The sequence below is a fragment of the Streptopelia decaocto genome (assembly GCF_964273445.1).
Source record: "Streptopelia decaocto genome assembly, chromosome: 3".
In the NCBI taxonomy this organism is placed as follows: Eukaryota; Metazoa; Chordata; class Aves; order Columbiformes; family Columbidae; genus Streptopelia; species Streptopelia decaocto.
In genome coordinates this window covers 108,503,851-108,529,500 of record NC_138656.1, presented here as the reverse complement: position 1 = coordinate 108,529,500, position 25,650 = coordinate 108,503,851, and the positions used below count along the sequence as shown (strand labels likewise).

Sequence of the window (25,650 nt, the reverse complement as noted above, 5' to 3'; positions counted from 1 at the left end):
TCTCCTGGTTCAAGTTTTCCTTGTGACTGTTCATTCCACTTGAAAGTGAAGCAATGCTCTTTACTTCTTTTAAAAGATACTTTGAGACTTGTGGATAAAAAATGCAAGCCAGCAGCTTAGTGTTCTACTAAGCTGGGTGCTATAATGGTAGCTATATTAAATATATGCTACAGTATGCTACCAAGCCTTTTAATAGACTAAGTATGTCATTTGAATTATTTTCCAACTAGCAAATTTGGAATTTTCAGACCAAAGAACAATTCAAAGACATATGGGTACAGCCTGGGTAAAGGCAAGAAATTAAAGCCTGCAAATGATGCTGCTCTGGGACACTTGCTCAGTGGGAGTGACAGGCCAGAGGGTCAGGTCAGCAGCAGACCCTATGTGCTCGCAGCTCTACCAAACCACGCGGCTTCACAGGCTTCAAAACATGCCTTATTCATGAGAATCACACCTCTGGGTGCGCACAGGCCCTTTCTGCAACGTGTCTGCCCCAGGCAGAAGGCAGCTGTGAACTCGGTTCACTGGCACAGTGCTGTAATGGCTTTGTGGTCAGCATCACGGCTTCTCGCATTTACACAGCTCAGCAAGCAGAACCCTGGTACGAACAAGTAACCAGATATTTCTGTGCTGTACTTCCAATACTGTTACTTGTAAGCTTTTTTCTTTTTTTTTTTCTCCTTTCTTTTCTTTCTTCCTGTAAATGACTCATAGAGCGGCTTTTGGGGAAGGGGGAAGCCAAGCGCTTCATAGGCACTCTTGCAACTTTAACCTTATTTAACCCTCAAAACAGCAAGAGGAAGTACGAAGTATTTTCACGAGCTGTGAATGGGCTCAGATCTGGTTTTGACGTCTTGAGGAAGTGCTGCCTCCTGCAAAGCCAGAAATGCAAAACATGTACTTGCAGTCCCGCTGAACACCCCCGACTCCCCCCTCAGAAAAAAAAAAAAAAAAAAAAAAAAAAAAAGGCGCACCAGCTGCTGGGAGAGGACGGGATCCCTGCGAAACCGGGCGGATTTGGGTCAGGGTGACAGCGGCACGTTTCCTTGCCCTTATTTCTGCGCAGACACCCCCAAACCCCCCCACCCACCGCATTGAGCAGCCCGAGGGTCCCCGTGTACGGTCTGTGCGGAGGCGGGGGAGCCCCCCCGCCGCCCCTTCTCCCCGTTCCCCTTGTTCACAGCCGCACCGCCGCGCCTGCCCTTCCGCAGTCCCAACAGCCCCCGCCCCCCTCCTCCGCCTCCAGCCCCCGCGGGCGCCGCAGGGCGCCTCGCTCGCCCCCCCCCAGCCCGCGGCGGCGGGAGGCGGGTCCGAGGCAGCCGCGCCCGCCCGGGGCCGCCCGCCGGCGGCAGCCGCACGCAGCCACGGCGGGGCGGGCCTGTGAGCGTCGCGCTGGGCCGGGCCGGGCCGCGCCGCCGGCTGTCTCGGAGGCGCGGGGGATGGACGAGGGTCCCTGCAGCGGCGAGCGGCGACGGGCGGTTCAGGTAAGAGGAGGCGGGCGGGCTGAGCCGCCTCTGCCGCTGGTTCCCGCAGCGCCCCCCGCATCAGCTCCGCCGGCAGCGGGGCGGGGACGAGGCTCTGCAGCAGCACCTGGGCTTTCTCCCGCCGCAGGGCTCCCCGCGCCCCGCTGCCATCTCTGCGGAGCCCTCGCTGCCGCCTCCTCGGTGCAGGGTCACCTCTCCCCGGCCGCTGCCTGGGCACCGCGGGGGCGGCCTGGCGGCGGGGCGGACGCCGGGGGACACAGCCAACTGTTGCCTGGGAAAGCGCCGGCCCCAGCCTGCAGCAGCGGGCGGGGGGCGCTGGGAGGGCTCGCTTCGCCTCGCCTACCGGCTGCCTTTGGAGAGGCGTGGGTTGCGGTGCGAGCCCCCGCGGAGCTCCGCGCTTGGCCTCGCCCCAGCCCGGGGAGACGCTTCCCCCGGGCACAGGGTGGAAACCTCCGGGTTTTCCTTGCCGGCCGGTGGATGCCGGAGCCGCCGCGGCCGCAGGGGAGGGCAGCGCCGCTGCGGGGATCTGGCTCTGCCTGCACCCGGGCCCACGGAAGCCTGGCTTAACTCTGGCACTGGGCAAGGATATCCATCAAGCTCGTCGTTGTGCCTTACTGGAGTAAGTACGGCCCTGCTGTAGTGGGGGAGAGAGGGGGGTTAAGTTCACAACTTTGATTATACCGACAACTTTCTGTTCCAGTTGCTGCTGGTGGTTGGCTTCAGGGGGCTGTAAAGGCGGTGTTTCCAGAGGGATGTACCTGGGCGTGAGATGAAAAACTCGAGCTGTAATACCGCATTCATCTCGTCATTTGAATCTCTGTCCATGTTGAGTTGTGTTACAGTGAGCAGATACCATGCTTGCATCTACTCTTCCTATTATTTTTTCCTTAATTCAATTTGAAGACCGTTTGGCTTTAATTTTATTTATCTGGGTTTTGTTATGCTAAGGTCTTGGCAATACATGACGCCACTGTGTGAAATCGAATGCTCCATAATTTGCTGGCAACACAGCAAGACTCTTAACTTCACATGGTTTCAGTGGCGTTGCTAATGACTTGTCAAGGATGGTGATGTGGGTTGGTTTCCAGCCTGTTCCTGGTACTCTTTCATTGCCATATATCCTGTCTTTGCACTGTTTTTGTTTACCAGCTCCTAAAGTCAGTGTGTGTCTGTGTGTATGGGGAGAGGGTAAGTTAAGGGAAACGGGGATGGATGTTTTTGCTCTGCTTCTCCTGTTCTGACTATCTGCAAGGTCAGAAAAAGAAGAAAATGACTTTGGCTGTGAACTCGTAGGTGGGGAGATCTGGAATGAAATGCTGTTGTGACATGAGATTGCCTTGTGGGCAAAGAATTTCACATGTTCAGCACTGCACTACAAAAATCCCCCAACTCATATTACACAGGGAAGAACCAAGCTGATACTTCCCTTTTCTCTGTTACACTAATTTTTGTAACATGTAAGGAAGACTTATACATCAGCAATGTACTTCTTTATTTTTTAAGGAATAAACCTTGTAATTTCTCATGCTTGATTCTCCTTTCTACTCTCCTGTAATTCCCCTGCACTGCCACCTCACCAGGCCTGAATTAAAAACTAATGATAAATCCCCACTGCTCATGAATTTAGCTTTCGTAGGGTAGACTTTAAAAAAAAAGTTTTAATTAAATTGATTTACAGGATTATTTGGAATAGCATGAGGGGTTTGACTTAAATTCATAAAAAGCATAAAATAGCAACTATGAATAAAGTTCTTCAACTTCAATTTGAACCACTGTAGTATAGTCTATCTGGTATTTAAGGTTTCACTTAAATGTAAACTATAGTAAGTGAGGCTTTCTGGGTGATTTATGTGGCTTCTTAATGACTGCCCAATATTTTATTGTATTCTACTCTGTAGTTTTTTACTACCCTCCTGTGCTGTTTTTGCAGTGACACTTCATTTTTCTGTGAACTTCTTTATTAAAAACAGAAAATAAACAAACTGCAAGTGATTAAAAAGACAATGTGCACCAGTAATTAGAAGAAAAAATACTTGGTTAATTCACAAAGGAAAACTGGTGATCGCTGTGGATACTACTGCATAGTTACTGTCAGCAGATGTCATTTCACTATAATAGTGAGTCTATTAGTGAATTTTGCAGCGGTGGGAAGATAATTCATTGTTGGTGTGCTTAGCTTGTCTTCATGACATCATTTTTGACACTGTTTTGTCAGGCTGAAATATCTTGTCCTCAGCAGTATGGTAGTCTCACAAAGATTGAGGATTTGCATGTGCACTCTTGCAGATTTCTGCATGTTAGGTGTTATACAAAATGAGAACTTAAAATGTGTATCAAAAATACTAGAAGTTTTTTAAATGAATAACAATTTAACAGAAGTGATATTTTATCGGTGTACAGATACTAGTAATAAGAGTGCTTTAATTTATCATATTTGTATGTATTTCCAAGTACCATTTTAATTAGAGTTTTTAGAGAAATTGTAAGAGTTTTGTAGAATTGCTGGCATTCTTTAGCACTAGGTGTTATAATGAATGCAGTAGCTCATGAACTTGAACATTCAGTTAACATTTTATCAAAACAGAAGGACATTCTGTATTCAAAACCTGTGTGCAGGTCTACTTTTAAAAACCCTGGAGACAAATTGAACATATCAATGTGACCTATAACATCAGCAGACAGGGATATATGCATATTAACAATATATGCTGATTTGAAGGAGCCAAAACATCTTAGTACTTCCTCCATGCTGAATTCAGTATGTATTTGGATCTGTTTCAGTATTATCAATCATTTTTTAGCAGTGCCTTCTACTCATGTTATCTAGGAATGCAAAACAGCAACATTAAATCAGGGAAAGCAGTTTGAGAGGCATGAATTAAAATATTTAATAGATGAGGCAGCTTGAGAGTTGCGAAAAACACAATCACAGATTTGAATTTTGTTTAAATTAAAATTGTAATAGAAGCTGCTATGGACTCGTGTAAATGATGATGAGAGCGGTGTGAATGATGTGAGATGCGCGGGTCCTAATTCTTCTGAAGCACTGAATTTACTATTTTTCTACTTTCACAGAATTCCAATGCACATTTCCAATTAAGATGAAAAATGTGTCTTATTTTCTGTCTTTTTATACTTCTTGATACAAGTTCTTGATTTAAACTGGTAGCAGGATTTGCTTCTATAGGAAAAATAACAGTAATGGATATAGGACAAATACCTTTTAGGACAGATATGTCCTAGTACAGCACTGACACACACGTGCTCGAAAGATTTTTATTTATCCACGTGGATTTTAAATGTTTAGAAATAATCTCATGGTTGGTATCTCCATGTTTACATTAAGCTGAATATCAGTCAGTTTTACCTTAATTCAGGAATGGTTACTTCTGCCTGTTAACAGCTAAAATATTCTTGTCTCATTTATGAACTTGTCAACAGACTACCTAACCAGTCCTCTGTGGGACTTCTTGGTGGATTTTATGCTTTTTTTTTCCTGTCTGTGACAACGCTTCTGTAGGTCTGTTTGTAGTAGAAATGGAGAGGTTGACTTTTAACATCATGGTTTGGATGACTAGCCACGCAGAACGTGAAGCTAATGCAGAAGTCCGAGGCTTATTTTTGAGTAAATCCGTGTAAGGATTTTGTGAAGTATGTAAAAAGTTCATTTGAAGGTTCCTGTAGCACTGCAGCTTGTGGTGTGTGTGCCTATCACAAACTGGTAGTCTGGTTTGGTTAAAGTCTTACATTGATAAATGTGATTCATGACGGTAAATTCCTCAGACCTGTTGAAGTGCTGCGTTAATGATTGGACTCAATGATCTTAAAGGTCTTTTCCTACCAAAATTATTCTTTGATTCTATGGTATGGCATAGGACTTGCCATGTCTCGAATATGGCATGGAGCATACTGGGATCTGGAGCTTGGTCCCCTGTTTGTATGTGGTGAGCTCTGGATGACTGAGTCATATCTAGCCATTGGTGTTTGCACAATTTAATAACACTGTGGAGGTGGCTTGGTGTTCTTACGGGGATGTGTAGACTCACACTGACATTTTAGATAACAGCCATTCTGTACTCTCCTATAGCTCTCTGATACACATAGGTTTAACTTAAATTTTAAGTAGTTGCTAGAAGCTTTTTTATATATAATTTATGGGATTTGGAGTGAGGAAAATCCTTCTCCCTGTTGTATTACAGCCTGAATTCATAAATTATTTAGGTGCCCTATTTTACAATTAGATGACTCAAAGTTAAGGCCAATGTTCTTACAACTCATGTCTGAAAGCACGCTGTTGTCTGTAGTTTTTACTGCAAAGAAAATCAGATGCACAGAGCTTTATTCCTGCATCCCCCCAGAGCTGTTACTACCGTGACCATTCTGGAGAGCAGCATCTCCCTCCTGCCTGACTGCCTTTGGCACCTGGAATGGGAATGTTCCCTCAGGATTTGAAAAGCTTGTTTTGCTAAGAAACAAGTAAGTGTAAGCTGTTTACTCAAACTCAAGGAAGAAGCATTTGCAAGGATGTTTATCTCTTCCTCTTATGTTCAGTGGTGCATTAGTTACATCCCTTACTCATGAAGTGTGAAGCTTCATTCTCTGTTCCCTTTTCAGCGTGAAGTAACTTGAGCTCACGTCCCTCTTCCCAGGAGAGTGCAACAAGCTGCATGTCATAAGCTGTCCTTTATTTCACCTGCAACCGCGTTACTTTGAACAAAAAAATAATTTAGACCAGAGGGAGAGTGACTCTTTCCCTGTGATCAAGGCATACAGCTGAAGTGAGGGAAACCTGGTTTCTATGGGTGTTTCATTCTTTCATCCAGTAAATATTTTTCCATGTCATAGCTTCAAGCAGGAATAGCCTAGGATGGACTATAGTCCGTGGGTTAGGGCGCTCGGCTGGCGTGTGAAGATGCTGTTGTGAGCCAGCCTTAGCCTGGAAAGCGCCGACCGCCCACTGTGCTTCCTCTGTGGTTGCTTTCCTGATGCTCTTAAATTGCTTGACGGTGCTTGGGGGCATGGTCCTGCCAGCTCATCCAGAGCTTCAAAATTGCATGACTACTTTCCTCACCAGCTTGTGAAAGGGATGACTTTGTGTCTTGCTCCTGGGGAGGCCCGAAGGTTTTACAAACCTTTTTAATAACAGAGGTAGCTCTTGAGTTCTCAGGATAGGTGACATTTAAAGTACAGCCTTCACAACTTTGTTTCTTATTAGGTTAGGTGGCTTCCTGCTTACTATCCCAGTTATTTTAATTTATATTATATACCTATATTTATTATAGGTATGTTCAAAATTCTCTTGTGAGTCCATTTTATGCTTTTAGTCTCATATGGACCAGTAAATCTAAGAAAAGTGTAGATTTTTTTTTAATGATATCCAGAATTGGCAAGACTGAGGTTTGCTTCAGGAGAAGGGCTTTATTTTGGGGTTAGAACACAATTTGAGCCTGGTTTGGTTCAGTTGTCCATCATCAGCACCTCATCCTTGCTGAGATGCTTTACAACATCCACTGTGTCCTATACTTGGCCAGCAGATGCAAGATGGCCAGAAGACCCATGTCCTGGGAGTAGCATCTACTGGGAAAGTGGGATATTTTAACACAGCTTGGTATTATTTGCCTCTGCAACTCAACTGAGCCCAATAGTGTCCGAAGACTATTGTTGTCTAGGCTGAATGTGGTTAGACTGAGAAGCAGGAGGAAGGGGTTGTTTTCTTGTTTTTCAAAGAAAAACTGATTTCTGTTTTATTTTCTTTATTGCAAGTATATTTGGTACCAGGCCCTATCATTATAATTTTCATTTTGCAGCCACCCCAGATTAAGTCTGGGAGGTTAGCTTGAGTTAATGGCTTTCTGGGAAAGGTGGGGAGAAAGTTCATCTTCTGTTTTGTCTCATGGATATTAATAGTGGTGCAGAGCTGTGGGGCAAAATTTCATTACTGTCGGTTGTTAGCTGGTACGGAAATGCTGAGTGATGGTGCCCCTTATGGAGCTGAATTGGTTTTGGAGAATAAGGAAAATGCTCTCTGGTAACTGATCCATATGATCCTATCTCCGCTAAATTGATTCCAGAATTGTGTTTAAATAGCCTCCATGAGAGATGTGCAGTGGCTTTTATTTGGTACAGATGATTTTGCTGGTCCTAATTTTTCAGAAGGGGTTCATTTAATGTTATGTTGGGGGAGGGAGGCAGTGGTAAGGGGAAAATTCTATAATAATATTCTTCAGAGTCATTTAAAGGGATTTAGGTTTTAGAAGGCTAGATTGTTAAATTTGTTATGTTTTATTTCCAGGAACTGTCTAATTTTGTCTCAGTTATACTTTCTCCCACCCACATATACACAGTCTGAGCCTCTGTACTGTGTTGCTTTGTAGTTTCACAGTGTTTTGTTTCAAGGATCATCTGTAGACTGTTGGTGACTCCTTCAGATAAAGATTTCATAACAAAGGTTGGCATCTTTGGAAGCTTCTGGAAATAAGTCTGTAATCATCTCCGTAGTAATTGATGGTGGCAGAGGAAATGGGAGCTGATATTCTGTAACCGTTTTTCCTATGTTTTTATTATTAAAACATAAATGCCCTGTAGGACTGGAATATTTCCCTCGCCCTCTCCCACGGCTGTGCTGCAGCCGAGCTCTGTAATACCAATTACTGCGGGGATGGTTTGCTGTTCCAAATGAGATCATGATGAGGGTGCTGGAAAACAAGTCTCTCAAAATGTGTTTCATGCTCTGAATACTTGAGAGATTTTGTTAGAGTGAGATACTCAGGTCTATGGGGTTTATGTTTTTAATTAGAGAAGGTGTTAAGAAATCCACTTACTGTTTTGTATCAATGTCTCTTGTATTCAAGAGGAAAATAGAAAATATTTCCTGAAGTATACTGGGAACTGATTCACATTTCTGCAACTAGATAATCTTACTACCTTTATTTATTTATTTTCCCAAAAGGCAGGGAGAGGGAACCATATTAGAGGCCTTTGAAGTATAAATAATCTGCTTGTGCATTTTTACACTGTGGAACAAAAACTGATTGGGGTCTGACTACTTACGCCTAAGGTTTTGATTCATTATGGCACAGACAGTATCATGTTGTCCTTTACTGAACTAAATGTAAATCTCTAAAGGAAAAAAAATCCCCTTTTGTTCTGCTGCTGAGGAACACTGTGGGCTGCCAAATCCTGCCAATCTGAGTCACCACAATTGCAATAAAGTGTTTGTACTTTCGTGGTTGCTGTTATTCAGTGTCTTCTAATTTATTCATAAGGCAAAGGGACACCTACAGGTTAAACCACTATTTTTTTAAAGCAATATTTCATATTTATACTGAAATAACATTTTGTCTGTAGATAATTGAATACACTCCGGTAGCACTTTAAACCTCCAAGCAGCAAATGGTTTAACAAGAACAAATACATATATACATGTATTTAACAAATTCGATTTTCTGTGTAAGACCAACACTAGACTTCAAAAAACGATGGGATTATTTTTAACTCCTTACTGAACTCTGCTGTTTTGGCCATCTGATCTGACCTGACAATGATCTGATAACCAAGGAGACTGCTTCCTTCCTTAAGAAAAAGAAAAAAAAAAAAAAAAAAAATCTTTTAAGGACAGAGACTCTGACCCTGGAAATGCTTATCTGTCTTTTTACTTTGATGTGTGGGCTGTGACCCAGCAAGCAAACTCATGTAATTGAATTCAGTTGTTTTCAGGATCACTCCCAAACAAAGCAGTCAAATATTGAGCTGCAGTATTCAAATGAAACTCAGAATGGTTGCACATAAGCAACTGAGGGAAAGCAGGGTGGTTCTGGATCAGCGGTGGGTACCTGTGAGGCTGACGAGTATGTGCCCTGGCTGCACAGGAGATGTTTGCAGGTACCTGCAGGTGCTTTGAGGGACGCACCCTGTCACCTGTGCTTGGGTGGGAGCGCTCACAAAGTGTTGATCCCATCACCTGTGCATGAAGAGGAGAAGGCTTTCCTTATAATTTTTCAATTCTTTAGCTATTTATGGGTAGGAGTCCCCCATGATATAGGCTTTTAAGTCTAGTGTCGGTTATTGAGGCAGAAACAATGATTTCTTTCTTTCTACTGATAAAAGAACAACACCACTTTTATTCCTCCCCTGCCCCGATACATAGGGAATTGTCTATGTCATGTACCTTTCCCTGGTGTTGGGCTAACAACATTTCCACAGTTCTCTCAAAAAAGTCAACTTTGGTTAAGTGAGATGATGAGTAACTTTCCCTGACTCCATCTGGTAGAGCTGCTGAAGATAAGGTAGGTGGACCACGCCGGGTGGAGGTGGTGGGCACTGGGGCAGTGTGGGACATGTGTGGAATTATATGTGGCAGAAAGTACTATAGTTTTAATTGCTGTTCTGAGTCATACTATCATTACAGCTGTTTCCCGAAGAAGAGGTTCTCATGCTATTGACAGGACATTCACACGAAGAAAGGAGATGGTAGATAAGCAAATGCAAATGTGTTACATGCCTTCTGTCCTTTAGTTCTTAAGACATTCTGTAGTGAGTTCAGTGAGAAACGCTTGGTGACATATAATTATGTCTGCATTAAGTAAATACCAGTTGATTCATGGTATCCAACTCTCAGGGTATATATTCTTAATGCACTGAAGTAGGGACGAGTGAGTGGTAATACAGCTCTGAGCTTCTCAATTCATGTGGCAGTGCAATCCCGCTCAGGGTGCAGACTTCCTTTCTCCCTTTTTTTTTTTCCTATAAAAGGAGAAAAGTGCTGCCATATGAGTCACTTTAGAGAGAATCACAAGATGAGGATTGGGGGGAGGTTATTCAGGTAGCTTTGTCTCTTGTACACAGTGCAAGACATTCTGCTTTCTGTGTTCAACATGATATTGCTAGCAGAGTATGTGGTAGTATTTCCTTCAACTGACACTAAAGTAAAACATCTCATTAATAATGTGTGTTGGGGTTTTTTTTGTTTTGTTTTTATCTATATGGATGAGAGATTCTGAAGGGAAGTTGGATATAAATGAGTTTGGAAAGAAGATGAAAATCCCAGTTCTCTGAGATTAGGCTGTGTTCCAAACCTGCAGACACTTTCCCGCTGCTGGTTCAAGAATGACTATGTGTGGTGTTCTCCCATCTTATGCCAGTGACGGCAGGTAGACATGCCTAAGTTTATTGCTTTTTGCACAGTTAAAAAGTTTCATCTCCAGTTTTCCAGAAAAGGGACTGTTCTGCTGATTCTCTGAAGACTTGTCCAGAAATCAAATCTGGAGATATTGGTCCTTTGCATGACTGAAGAAGTCCTTGAGCCCACTTACTGCCATCTTACAGTGACTTTCAGAGTACAATGAAGCAAGAGTTGCCTGACTCCCTTATGACACACTCTGGCAGAAAGCATTGCCCTCCCACTGATGAGGGTCACATTTTCTCCACAGAGTGAAGACAATTAACAGTTCTAAATACGTTCCACCCAGCTTCTACCCTGGGTTACTAAGTGGTGTTCGATGGGCTCCTGATTTGGCTTCAGAATGTGCAGGATGGTCTCGAACTGTCAGCTTCAGCCACGCTGCCTGTGGATGTCCTCTGTGTGCACTCAAAGCCGTCAATGAGTCAATGATTCATAGTATTGATCAGCTTGGCTTTAGTCAGCCTTGTACATTCCCTTTATTTACTGGTGCTGTGAAATGACTTGACATGGAGGCATGTACATGAGCTGTCTCTCTTGCTCAGTCCAACACAAGATGTTTTAGAAATCACAGCAGAATGGATCTACCTGTGGAAACCAGGCTTTTTTTCTTTGACAGCTTTGAAAAGTGGAGATCTTCAACCCAAACATTTACTTTCTTATGAAATGAAGCTTTTTTTTTTTTTTTTTAAGGATTCCAAAGGGAGCTGGAGAAAACGAAGATCTTAGTAATGAGCAGTCATTTCCTAACATTATCCTTTTCTAGTGTCACTGTAGGTATCCTGGGAGCAGAGCAGAAGGACCACACTAATTCTGAATCTGAAGTCACATTTTCTTAAGCCAGTTTATTATTTTTTTTTCCACATCAGAACTAGGATGTAGGCCAAGATCTGTGAGAAACATATATCTGTCTCATGCCAGCAGTGTTATAATCTCTGGGATTTAAAAAACTCATTACTTCACTTAATGTGAGATAGTTTTTTGTTGTGTTGTAGGTTTTTGGTTGGTTTCTTGGACAATCTGATAGTGAGTTTTCTGGTTAATTGCAGTGATGGTCTTTAGTCAAGTGTTGATGTTGCTGTTGGGGTAGAAGTGTCATCTTTTCATCTTTTTGAAAGACATAAATTGTACCTGTAGTTCAAGGCACTATGATTAAAGTATTGCCAGGTAAATCAGGGTGTGGGAGTTCATCATCTGGGGCTATTAGGTTAGAGCGGATGGTTATTAGGTGAACTCACTAGACCAGATTGGCAGCCAATATTCCAACAGTTATAAATGACTGGTCAAGGCTTTACAGAAGAATATGCAGTTTTGTCAGTACCATTACATTTTTAAGACTATTTCAAGATAAGCAGAGTTGGGAATGGAGAAGCATGTAGTGAGATGATCTGTAGGTAAGCAGTTGTGAAAGGGGCGTAGGCTTTTGTACTGTCAGTGTAATTTTTCAGTATCCTGTGACACTATTATCACTTACAAAGTTTTAAACACAGCGATTCTTGTTAAGCGCATTATTTACGTTGGAATTTGCAGTAGGGTAGTCATGTTTTCCTTTGGAAAATTTTTATGTGCTTCTCTTGTGTTTACAAAGATTTGTTGCCTGTGATTCTTTCTGTGCAAATTAAGGGTAAATGTTTTTGAAGAAATAAACTTGCGAAGACATAGATAAATTTGTGAATTATTAAAAAAACACAGTGAATTTGTTCCTGAAACAATACTCGTGTAAAGTGTTTGGATTTCTTCCTTGCCCACTGCCCCAGTGGGGATGAAGTTTGGAGATGCAGCGTCTCAGCTGCCGGGCACGGGGATGCTGTCAGTAGCGCTGTGCCTGCTCACACCAGCCGGCTGGCTCCACCAGTGTCCTGCTGGCCGCAGTCCAGGCTTTGCTGAAATGAAGAAGTCAGACGCTCATCCTCAGTCTGTCCGAACACATTAAAAAAGTCCAAAACCTAGAGAGTGCAGATTTTCACATGCTGCATGTAATACATGTAGAAACACAAATGATCAACTGTTACATGTTTATTTGGTTCTGTATTCATGGTTTGAAAGCAACAGCCGCCTAGCTGATGATGGGATGTTAAAGCCAGAAACTAAGAATTCCTGGAAAAGATGACCTGTTAATTCTGAAATGCATTGGCTACTCATGGAATTAACTTCTATACATGATGTTTTCCAGAAGCAACTGGGTACTATAATCGTGATGCCTTTTCATAGTAGGAACTAAATGAGGAATGGATATGGCATGCGACTGCACTGTTACATTTTTAGTACTGTTCGTGACACAGTTTTGTGCTGTGCCAAATAAAACTCTCCCAGATCATACCTAAGCCTAGTTCTGGGGTTAAGAGAGACGGTGGGCCATTTTCAAAAGGCTGTTTGGATCTGGCCAGGCTGTTCAGAGGGATAGGGTTTTAGTTGTACAGCCATGAGCTGTACCATGCTCACTGGTTCCAAGCCCAGAGCATGGCTGTGTGCCCTGGTCTGTTTTATTTTTTGACATATATGTGGCCACAGATCCTGCTTTCCAGGAAGCTGGAATTCAGCAACTCCTTTGAGAAGGCAATGGCAGGATTGGGTTTGTGTGCTTAGAAGGGCAGGAGAAAAAATTCTGTCAAACCTGAAAGTGATAAGCTGTGTCTGGAAAAGCCCCAGAGAATACACAGGTGTAATTAGCCATTTTGAAAGTGCTAGCTTTAAAAAAAAAAATAATAATAAAAAAAAAATTATGGCCTGGCATTTTAAATCAAAATGAATAAATTAAGTGTACGTAGATGGCATCTACACTTTCCTCAACCAGAGGATGTATATCCCGGCAGTAAAATATATCCCTGTCCTAAACTTTGCCTTTTGTTAACTAAAGGAGAAGTAGTAACCTGCAAGTGCAAACCTGAGTTGGCAGGATCTTTAGTTTTTTCCCGGGGAATCCCTGTCTCAAGCAGATGTTTCAGGCCTATTGTAATTGTCCAATTGCCTCCCAACTTTATATTTAGCAAAAACTGTAGGGTGTGAGGTTTTTTGTTATTTGTGTGTTGTGGGTGTGATGGGTTTTTGTGTGTTTCTTATTTTTTGTGGGGTTTTTTTAGCAGTGTTAAAGCTTTTAGCATCCTAATGACTTAACAGAGTCTGGTCCAACAGACAACTTAGGGGTTGACTCTGGTCGGTGGAGCGCTTCCATCTGTCTCGCAAGCTCTCTCCTGTCGGAGCTGAGGAATAGCTGTGGGGGTGGCGTGGGCTGCCTGGTGAACTGGCCACACATCCCTGCGCCTGGAAGTGGTCCCAGCGATGGGAAACCGAGCTCCTGGTCCCCACACAGACAGCGACGGGCCCAGTGCCATTCCTGGGCTGGGAATTCCTGATGTGATTTGTGGTTTGAGGGTTGTGTGGGGAGAGAAAGGAAGCTCGGGTCAGGATGCTCTGCAGGGTGAACCGCCCTGAATTACCTGTATTACCATCGACATTTCTCACAGCTTTCTGCGTAATTTTTAAATAGTAGGAGGTTGGTAGTAAAAGCTTTAATGACCCTGTGCTTTTTCAGTACATTTATTGCTAAGTGTGTTTGTTCTGCTCCTCCTTTTTTTTCCCTCTATCTTAAATCAAAATATAGATTTGTAACTTCATTTTGGAACAGATACCTTCTACTTTTTGAGTAAAGAACTTCTAAAACATGAAGTGATATTGCAGTTACATAGTTAGGATTCAGAGTCTGGCCTCTGATGCACATCTCATCTTATTTACCTCTTCTGTTTTGCCTTTGAACTACAACATTACGTAGTCCATTCTGTAATGCAACTTCACCTAACTCTTTATTTGCAAGTAGAATTAATTTAGCATCTTTGCTCTTAATGCTTTGTTGACTACTGATCATACAGCCTTAATTATTTCTCACGCAGCAGGAAACTTTCAAAGTAGCAGCTGTGTTTTGCCTTAAGTTGAATTTGACTGCTCAAATCCCCGAGTGGATAATAAGCTTTGCTGCCAGCAGGTCCCTCAGACTACTACACTGAGGGTACTGACCTGACTTCTGTCTTTCATTCTATAAATGCATTTTAACTAGGGATAAATTGACTTACTGGCTGCCACCAGAACAGTAAAAGATAGTTTTCTCTTCTGCATTAGTATGTGGTGGTTTGCCTCCTTGTTGACATCCTTTCCTTAAAGCAGTATTAAGGTTTTTGCTAAGTTTTCCAGGGTGTCTTATTTGTTTCTGTCCAGTTTTAGCATGCTGGTGTTTGAGAGATATTCATTTTCCTTTCTTCCTGACTTGCAAATTCTCCCAAGAGGAGCAGTTGCTCATAAACACGTTCCTTCACCCCATATTTAGGTCAAAGTGTTGTAAGCACTATCTTGGTATTTAGTTATTTTTATAAACATTTTAAGGTCTTGTCCCTCTTGATTTCGCCTGGCTTTCCTATGGAAGACTTTGTTATCAGTCTTGGAGTGTTTTTCTCCACTTCTAAAGGAATATATTGTTTTAAAGACACAAAACTGGAAATTTGAAGCTCTTGCAGTCAGAGTAGTTTGTCTTTTTTCTGTCCCGTGGCACGTGCTTTGCCACTCGATGGCATCTCTGTCAGTCCCTATGTGTGACCTCGGTGAACTTGCATTGCAGCCCGTTCCACGCAGTTCCTGCTGTGGAACAAGAAGTGAGATTCCTGGCACGTTTGTGTCCTTTTTAATGCCCATTTCCCACCCCTTTGTCATATTAGCTCTGTGAATTGCATTGACATTGTTTTCATTTGGTTCTGTTTTAGACTGAAAGACATTTGGATATCTGAAACAAGTTTTTAAAAAAGGTTAAAAAGCAGACTTCCAGATCGAAATGTGTGTTTTGTTAAAAATCTAATTCAGTGCTAGCTACTGCTTAGGTTGTGCTTAGGATGGCTATTCTGTGTTAAGTTGCAAAGTTTTTCTAGTCTCATCATTCAGCTGAAGAGGAGGTGCTCCTTTATAGTTGTTGTTTTTTTTTTATTTCCAAAATTTACTATTTCTATATATTAAAATGAGTTTTGACTTCCAGTTTCAACTTTTGACTTTGTTATAGTCTAATTACCAGCCACAGTCTGTAAGCTTTCTGTCAGTATATTTTGTCCCTCTTACATGAGAGTTTATTGGTGCCAGCACTGTTAATTTTCTCCAAAGAAGCCAAGTTATGTAACAGAACAAACTGATCTAACATAAAACTAAGGAAGTATGGATTCAAGAAAATTCTCATTTACCTTTCTTTTGGTCTGTGTTAGATCTCAATATTTTTAATAATGTGCTTGTGTGCCCTGATGAACATAAAATTTTTTAAAACAGTCCAGTTGTCCTGTTTTGCCGTGTACAAATTCTGAAGTTTCAATCAAATATATTTGATTTTCTGTTCTTGCATCTACTTTACAACTCTTATGCTATTTCATTTCTTATAGCAATCTTTTATTTTTATTCTGTAGAGTTTTAGCTTTTTGTTGTTTTTTTTTTTTCTGTCCCACTTGCAGTTAATTTAAACGTTTCTGGCAAATTTTTACTATAATTAAACTTGTAAGTCTTGTTCTAGAATTAATTAATTTTCCTGAAAAACATTCTGTCCAAATACTTCTGTAGAATTTGGTGAGGTATGTACTGTGCATTTGAAAGGAATTTATTAGTTGTTCACTCAAAAAATTAGGATGTTTGTAGTCATATTTCCATTTCATACTTCCAGAAAGAAGTGGAAATTTAGTACCTTTTTTCCCTTACTAAGGTCTTTCTAGTTCTGTTTTCTTTCTTGTGACAATGGTTATTAATTCAATTAAACTTTGTTGCCTGTGGCTTCAGAGAGTAAAAGCTTCTGATTTTTTCACATTGATGAACTCCTGCTGGAATGAATGTAAATGGATCAAATAGTGGCTCAATAAACATAGTTCTGCAGGTGCTTGCTTTGGTGCAAGATTGATTGATTGATTAATTAATGTATTTAAGGTATTTAGCCAACAAATGCTTTTGACCCCTTTCTCAAACTGACTTAGGGTCTTTTTTTATGTTGTGATGTTCCTCCAAAGCCAGTTCATGTTGTGTCAGCATCGTCTGTGCTAAACTTGCCCTTTCAAAGCTAATTTCCACCTTTTGTACTTTTGATGAGCATCTAAACTTCACAATCCTGTTTCTTTACCTGCACAGTCTCTGCTTCTGTTCTTTCCAGTGTCTTCTTCCCACCTGTGATCTTTTCTCATCATTTTCATCTATACCCTCTCTGGAACTTTCTTCACGGGTGCTCATTTAATTAGTGCCGGCGTTCCTCAGTCCTTCAGACTTGTCATTCTTGTTGTTGTTGGGTCAGGAGGGAAGGGGTCATGTTTTTCTGTAACTTCAACCACTAAATTCTGTAGAAAACGGTGGTATCTAGAGCTGGTTTTTGCAACCCAGCAGGGCTGGAGGGTGAGAGGTTCTCTCTTACTGCATCACCGCTCTGTAGGAAATGATGAGTTTCTGGGTTCTGCGAGGTGCTCCTGCTTTGCCCATTGTCTCTTTCCTCTTTCCCAGCTTCTTTCCTGTGTAAGCTCCATCACTCTCCAGAATTAACTAAACATCCTAAACATGGTCATTCACTGCCCCGATGCGCTGTACTATGGGATTAATTGACCTTTTGCTCTGGGCGTAACGCACAGTAGAAGATACCTTGCAGCAGTGCTCATTGCTTTAAAAAAAAAGGGGAATTACTGTATTTTGAAGGCACTTAAGTAACTTTTCTGATTTTTACTTAGTAATTAAAACAGTTTCATTACTAACAATTCTTCTAAACAAATTTTAAAATCCACAGATCACAGCCTCTGTGTAATTAACGGGAAGGCTCTGGATCATCTTCGACAGGTAAGAGTTGGCTCTGGTAGGTTCTATCCTGCATAGAGCAGCTGCCTCTCAGATTTGAACATAGCAAATGAAATTCTCAGCGTCCCTTGAATGGCCTCCAGTTATGGAGTTTTACTGTTGCACCTGACTGACACAGTGAAAATGCTATCTGGGCATAATATTATCGCCTTGGGGTTTTTATTTGTTTGCTTTTCTTATTATAGAACAACAACTGAGAGTTGTTCTTCCCATGTACTATTTTCATTTACTCCACTGTTTGTTTTGAATCATTTCACTGTTATTGTTCTGGCCTGTGTAAACCCTTGGGACAGAATTGGCCAACTGGCCTAGTCAGTGAAAAAGATTTGTTCTCATCCCTTTTGAAATTCTAATTCTATGGAATTTTTTTAATTTATAAAATTTTTTTTAGGCCTTCTGCTGCCATTCTTTTTTCTTTTTCAAATCTTGACCAAGTTCCCATCAGAGTTTCTGAAATATAAGTTCTAAACACCCTCTGTTGCTACAGAACTGGAGAGACAGTTTTCAACCAGCAGCAAAATAAAGCAATCCTGAAAATAGACTTTTTTCCCCTGGAGAAAGGGAGTTCCCTGACTTGACCAGCTACTAATTGGTACAAAGGTTTGTTTACACAGAGGAGCTATTCCTAATTAGTTCCCTGTTGGGTGCTCTACTTGAGAAATTAGTGTTACATTCTGATTTAATTTAATCTGTTTTTATAATGAATTATTATAGTTTTTAGTAAGGAATGTAGTTTTAGGAAAAAAAAAAATCTGCACTGCACCACCCATGAGTTTCAAAAGATAATTTCTCTTTAAGTGGTGATCAAGCACTCTTACTCTTTTGAACTTAAGTGAATAAAAATCCTTAGTTAGAATCAGGTTTTACTCATATCTTTATAAATATAGCTGCAGAAAAACAACCATGGGTTTTTCAGAGCCAAAACTTAATTCAACTGGTTTATGGACCTGATGACCTCGATTTGTCTGTAGTTGTGGACCTCTGTTTTTCTGTAGTCGTGAGAATAGTGAACCAGAATATTTGGGAAGAAGATCGTTTATGGAGTTATATTAGCAATGTTGAGGTTATGGTTGAAACGGAAGTTCACTTCTGAGCTTTTCTGTAGCAGATTTCTTTTTTTTTGACTTCATCTTTGTTCTGGGTGCAGACTCACATACTTGTAAGTTTAAAAAGTGCCATAAGAGCTAGACCTTAAGCACAACTGTACCTATACGGCAGGAGTGTCAAACTAATTTTCCCTGTGGGCCACATCGGCCTCACGGTTGCCTTCAAAGGGCCGAATGTAATTTCAGGACTGTATACATGAGTTTGACACCCCTGCTCTAGATCCTTGTGAAGGACCCGGTCCCCTTGTTTTTCTCTCACAACGCCTGCAGAAAGAAATGATCAGTTAGGTGTTTAAATTACGTCATGTATTTCGGTAGTTTCAAAAGATTGGAAAATTCATTTCTGAACATAGAAGAGCTTTACCCAGACCTCTTTCAGTGTAAATATTGTTCTGAATAAATGTAGCTGTTACAATAAATGAATAAATAATTTGGAAATGGATTTGCATTTTCTTTATTTCATTATTATTTCTTCTAATTCTTAGTACAACGCATACCAGTACTAGTGAACATTATTTACCTTTGGCTATACCAGTCTTGGCAACAGCTCATTATGAAGTTGAAATTAAATTGAATCTGTTCTGCAGAATTATATGAGATAAAAATTCAGTTTAAGTACCTGATCATTTCAACCCAGCAGCATTCTTAATAGTATTACTTTGAAAATTTTTGCAAGTTCCAAATTTCACTTTTAAAATAATAATGTGTGTTTTCCATGGATATAATCAAGTATATTTCCTTTTTTAATATAGCAAGTTTAATATGAAAATTGAGAGAGGGAAAAGCACAGTGATCCCAAGTGTAATCTTGAATGTTTTTCATGACAGGCAGACATTGAATGTTTAGCATCACCTCTTTGGATTTTTGGATGTGAATTGGAACGACTGTATTTCTAGGTAAGATATAACCAAGTGTTTGTGTTAAATACCCCCTTTTATACATGAATTGTGAGAAAGCTAAAGAATACAATATGCTGGACTTCACTTTGTACAGTGTTTATGTATTTGTTGAATGAGTCCACTGTTATTTGAGATGTTAAGTAATAACAGTTCAGTTGTTTAAAATTGTTATATTCACTGAGAGAAATGACACCAGCAACTCTGCATGGTCTATCTACAATTGGGTATGTAGTTGTTTGATTAGCTTGTTGCCCTTGGAAGTGGTGGTTCAGTTCTGTCTGCCCTTTGTCTTGTATCAACACTTGCACTCATCCGGGATCTGCTGCTTTAGGGAATTTGCTGCTGAAAATCTACAAGATTGCAAAGGCTTCTTGGAGGATTAATTTTCTGTCAGGTCAGACCTCTGCATCGTCAGCTCACTGTGGACTCAAACAAGTACTGGTGTCGACACAAGGAAATCAGTGCCAGTACTTGCAGCAACAAATTGTTTTATTTGCTTTAAACCTTTTAAGGAAAGACTTAATGAGATTAAAGGCTATAATCATAGCTTTGACAATTTCTGCGGTGTAGGCAACTATTCTTCCTTACCTTGAAAACTAATGGTGTGGTATTTGTAAGGACTGTATACTTAAACAGTGAAGCTGCTTTGTCTGTTTTATTTTTACACTTTATTTTATCACTTAAAATGTCTTCCAGCCTTCTATTTTGTTACATTTGTATGGAATTTATGACAGACCTTATAAATTTTATTAAAATAGATTTTCAATTAAACTTAAGGTCCATTCTACTTTTTAAGTGAAGAAAGGTCTTTCAGAGCTGGAGAGGATCTCAAAAACAAGTGTTCTGGATGGGCTTATCCTAGTGGGGGGGACTGAGATGAGCTGAAGGGATCTCTTAGAGACAGGACAAGCAGAGTGAAGAGAAAGAATTAAAGGGAAAAATGACAGGAATGGAGATGAGCACTCTCACGTCAGAAGAAGCAGGAAGTGATGAGGAAGGAGGAGTGTGAAATGAGGAAACAGAGATTTGCCAAATTACGGATTCTTTTCAACTTAGTCGATAGAAAGTTAACATTACTGCAGTGTAGGTCACTGCTTTTATTCATTCCATTGGTAGGAACTAATAGCTTAATCGTAACTGCTACTGGGAGAAATAATATTTAGTAATTTTTTTTACCTGCTAAATTTTTGAAGTCCAAACTGCTTGCTATTAGAGACCTTTTACAGATGATAAGACAAATTATTTTTTTCAAAATGAAGCTCTTAAATATGTCTTTAATGACCTTAGAGATTGACTTATTCAGAAGAGTGTGACAATGTGGGCCGTAGAAGCATCTAACTATTTTTTCTCAAAAATAAAATGTTCTGAAAATAAAATCTTAATATGATGACAAGCCAATAATAATTTCTAAATATTAATTCAGTAGATGCAATTCTTTGTGCCTGTAACTGTGAGCTGTTTGAGCTGTGCTGAATGTCTTACATGATCAGGTTTTTCATTAGTGCAAAGAGAAAGAGTGAATCTCTTAGGCTGTTTTTAAAATGACCAGTATCCCTTACAACTGTTCCGAAAAAGATGACATGTAATATTGTTTTAATTCTCCAGAATTTGAATTTTCTTATCAGTTTAAATATAACTGTTTGCGGAAACGGTTTTGTGCATTCATATGCATGTTCATGGTGATCTATTAATGCTGTTTTTTAAATTACCTTGGGGGTAGGAGAACGCGGGGTGAGGAAAGAGTGAACTAGTTTTCAGTTTCCTGTTTTCTAAAAATACACAGGAAATTTTCTTAATATTATAATAAACATAACTTGAAAGATGAACTAGGATGATACTACTCAGGTCTTCAGATGGTGTGTTTTTAAAATAGTAACTGGTTGACAAGAATTAGGCATAATTTTCTACCAATACTAGTGTGAGCTGTTAAGATGAAGATGGCATTACAGGGGGAGCGATGTCAAACATTTAACCAAATTCAGACAATTAAGTTGGATGCCTGTAGAACATTTGGGAAGCTTCAGTATCACAGAATCACAGAATGTCAGGGATTGGAAGAGACCTCGAAAGATCATCCAGTCCAATCCCCCTGCCGGAGCAGGAACACCCAGATGAGGTTACATAGGAATGTGTCCAGGCGGGATTTGAACGTCTTCAGAGTAAGAGACTCCACAACCTCCCTGGGCAGCCTGTTCCAGTGTCTGTCACCCTCACTGAGAAGAAGTTTCTTCTCAAATTTAAGTGGAACCTTTTGTGTTCCAGTTTGAACCCATTACCCCTTGTCCTATCATTGGTTGTCACCCATGACTGCGTAAGGAGTCTGGATTGATGCTTAGGTGCTAGAATTAATATCTAAAACTGGATCTCTGGAGTGATTTTGTACTTCTCATGCAACTATGTCATTAGGCATCACCTCAAGTGTGGTAACTTCCACTAACTTCAGGTGCTGTGATAAAATGAGGAGCAGTGTGGTTGTGGAAATTCAGAATGCATTCTAGACTTTTTTTTTTTTTTTTAATAGAAAATAATTTCAAGTTCAGAAACAAAATGATAATGTTTCACATCTGTTACTGTGCAATCTTTAAAAGATTGTTCTTTTTTTATGCTCAGAGAGTATCTTGTACAGGGCTGTTCTGCACTGTTGTGAGGAGCACCACGCAATGAAGCTTTCAGCATGGATTTCTAGTTCACTCACTGCCAGGTGCTTTACAGATTCAGTGCAGAAACCTGGTTCAGGGAGAGGTGTGAAGAAAGGTAACTGTAGTTTGTTGCCTTGTGCTGTTGGCCAGATGTGTTTCCCAAAGAAGTGGGCGCGCTCTTCGAGTCTGGAATTCAGTTTTAGGCCTGATTTTAGTCTGTAGTGCTAGACTGTGACTCAGAGCCTAAAATTAAAATGCTTTTCCTGAATTTTGCATCCTCAGCGGGGGATGGTCTCCCAGCAGGTTTTAATGATGAGGCATTTGCTAATTTACAGCAGTGAAACTTAATGAAGTTCTTGAAATTAAGGGTAGAGTTTTTCAAAAGCAAGAAAACCTGCGGACTGCTAACTTATCCGGGAATGAAGGCTCTATTTTTCCCACCAATAGCAGAAACTAAGGCTCTGTAATATCTATTTTTTTAACACAAACTCTTTCAAAGAGATTTTTCTTCCACGACAAAAAGATTGTAAACATCTTTTTTTTGCCATGTTCACCTTCATTAACACAACTTGCTGACTTCCTTCCTCAGCTGCAGTTCTTCCTACACTCAGAGGTCAGAAAAGAGCAAGATCAACAAGCCACACATCTGGCTGTCTCCCCTTCCAACTGGAACAAAGAAACAATTTTTTTAATGGCTTTTTGAGTTAATTGTAAACAATTTGGTTTTGGAGTCGCTGACTTGCAGCAAATGGTTGTCGTAGGCGGATGTAGGGAAGGAGGACGATGTCCTAATGCGATTCCTCTGTGGCCAGTGAGGAAAAAAAATAACTTAAAAAAAGAATGTCTTGGTCCTTCCAGCATTGAACTATGCTCAGTATTTTAGTGCATGTATAGGACATTTCACAAGTTTAAAATATATGCTTTTAAGAGACAGAGGCACATAAGTAGCTGCTCATTTCATTTTCTTGTACTCTTATACATGGCAATGCTGATTTTTTTTCCCCTTTATTTTCAGTTGCTGTTTACGTGTGTACAACTTGACAGTGATAAAAGACCAGAGACAAACAATAGGAATAGGGAGGACAAAAACTATTTTAAAATGAGAGTTCTGTTGTTTTTTCTTGTATTTATACTGTTCCTAAATGCTTTTTTTCCTGTCAACAATTATCAAAAACTATATTTGCAGTCATTAATCCTTAAGTAACATTTTAAAAACTGATCCTTAAATAATTAGTGAGACGTAATGCTTTTCTTACTTTCCCAATTATTGTAGTTTTTTCAATACCTTCTAGCATCAGGTAGCATCAGTTTATCTACTTTACTGGATTTACTGTTTTTTTTTTTTTAAAGTGTTTTAAGTAACCATCTGGTGTGACTTTTTGTATTTTCATACTTCACAACATGAAATACTAGAATTGCTGGTGTACAACACTACTTTTTTATGCCTTCATGTGTCTGATTTGAGCTCGTATAACTCCATTGTTTTGGTTGCTTTGTTTAATATGTCTATCATGATAATTTTATTTCTAACCTGACCATTCTGCTAAACATTTACAGATGTCTTGGTGTGAAAAATAAATTGGTACTGCTCATTTACTAATACATTTGACTGTTTGTAATCATCCCTAAATTTCTGAAAAACTTGAATAAAATGAATCAACTGAAGAAAATGTTTTCCATCAATTTATGTGTAGGAGTTAAAAGGCACTGGACTATGATTATTTTTTGTCAAATTTAGGTGTTTGAGTTGATGATGCCACTTAGTGGATAACAGCCTTAACTGCAGCCTTTTTTCAAAACCAAATCGGGTAGCAGCAGCTATCTTGATTTATATCGGGGTTTTCCTCCTGGCTAGAACGTGCTGACTGTAGCATGTTTTCAAACAACCTTTTATTATTAACCCCATTTTACGATGTTTTTGGTAGCCAATTTGGTTTATAGATAAAATGCATTAAAATGCAGAAATCATTTGTAACAGAATTTTAAATTCTTACAGGTAAACAAGGATCTTCTTATTTGCATATTTAATTTGATTGGATAGATTAAACAACAGTCTTGGTCCTTTTGCACCGGTTCTTAGTAATATGGTGATAATTCTGGTGGTTTAGGCAATGCTTGGTTTTGGCACTTGTGGTTGGAAGGTTGGTGGCTGGGCAAACTGAACTGGAACAAGCCAATTCTTCAAGAACTAAATTGAAGAGAAGCAGAATGAGAGTAGTTAATGCATTTGCTTGGATGACATTGTGGAGAAGGGAAGGGGAGCACTGGGCTGGGTCCTGCTTTAGTTGGACTTTCGTAGACTTCAAATAATTCTGCTTTAAAATGTCAGAAAGGTGAGAGAGATGCCAAGTGTCCCATCACTGTCATTTACAGTTATTAATTCTTGAATATATTATTTTCACAAAGACTTCTCTAAGTAGTTTGGATGGTAGTGTTAATAACATGGTATATCTGATATAAAATATACATATAAAATTTCCAACTTTGTATCTGAGACAGTTTTACGTATGCATATATAGTTTATCTTGTGTATATATGTATATTTTTTTCTAACATCGGTATATTAAAAAAAAGCCCATTCTGTAATAAAATAACACTATCCTCTGCAATTTATTGGCTTTGTTTGTGGAAAAGGTGTTTTGCACTGTTGAAACATACACTGTTCTAGGTCTTTCCATTCCTTTTCAGTCTTTACACTGTGTTCTTGGAACTTTTTTTCCTTAAGTAAAGTTTTGTTACTTACTGTTAACCCCGATAATCTTCAGTCACTGAGCATTTCTCAGGCTTTTCTGAAGTTTTCAGTTATGTTGTTTTTGTTAGCAAGCCAGTTGAATAAGCTGTAACTAAAATAATGATTGGCTCAAAGAAGGAGAAAGAAAAGATTAATTCAATTTCCAGCCATGTTTCAGTGCTGTATTACAAAATGGTTTTATTAATGACAAATATTAACACTTTTCAGAAAATTTCTATCTTCCATTTGTTCATTATGAAATTGGGAATAATTGAAGGGTTTTTTTCTGCCCCATCCCATCCTCCAGAGAACTCACAACATCTATGTCATGAGCTAAGACGTTTTAATATTCCCTGACTCTATACGCTGTGCTGTGGGTCTGTAACTGCTTGTTTCTGCAGACACCTGGAGTAGATGGGTTTGAGTCAGCAAACTCAGTGTCGTTAGGTCAGTTATTTTAATCTTGATCTATTGTTAAGTTTTATTCTTGATTTATCTATTCTTTTCTTGTAGAAAGCGAATGTTTCTCAGTTCTTTGTTAAACATGCTGTGTATACATGTACGTATGTACATATGTTATGTATGTTTGTGTGAATGTGTGATCTTTACACAATTTAAGTTTTTAATAAGTTATATGCCTTTTAAAAAATATTTTTAAATGAACTATTTAAATAGTTGATTATAATTTGAAGTTTTGACAGAAAGTAATGTGTTATACCTTTACAAGGGTGTATTTATTTTACATTTGACCTATGTCACCTGTACGCAGG

At 39.9% G+C, this 25,650-nt stretch overlaps 1 protein-coding gene across 2 annotated transcripts in view; it reads left to right on the top strand.

The window, feature by feature from the left end:
* Window positions 1-1,334: 1,334 nt before the first annotated feature.
* CYRIA (CYFIP related Rac1 interactor A) overlaps window positions 1,335-25,650 on the top strand; it is a 56,173-nt gene continuing 31,857 nt past the window's right edge. The window contains exons 1-3 of one of the 2 annotated variants that reach the window (XM_082050107.1): window positions 1,335-1,484; window positions 17,438-17,487; window positions 19,439-19,507. The gene's annotated coding sequence lies outside the window, so the exon portion shown is untranslated. Of the gene's footprint in view, window positions 1,485-1,559; window positions 2,104-17,437; window positions 17,488-19,438; window positions 19,508-25,650 lie in introns of those variants that run through there. The other variant, XM_082050108.1, reaches the window with a different exon arrangement.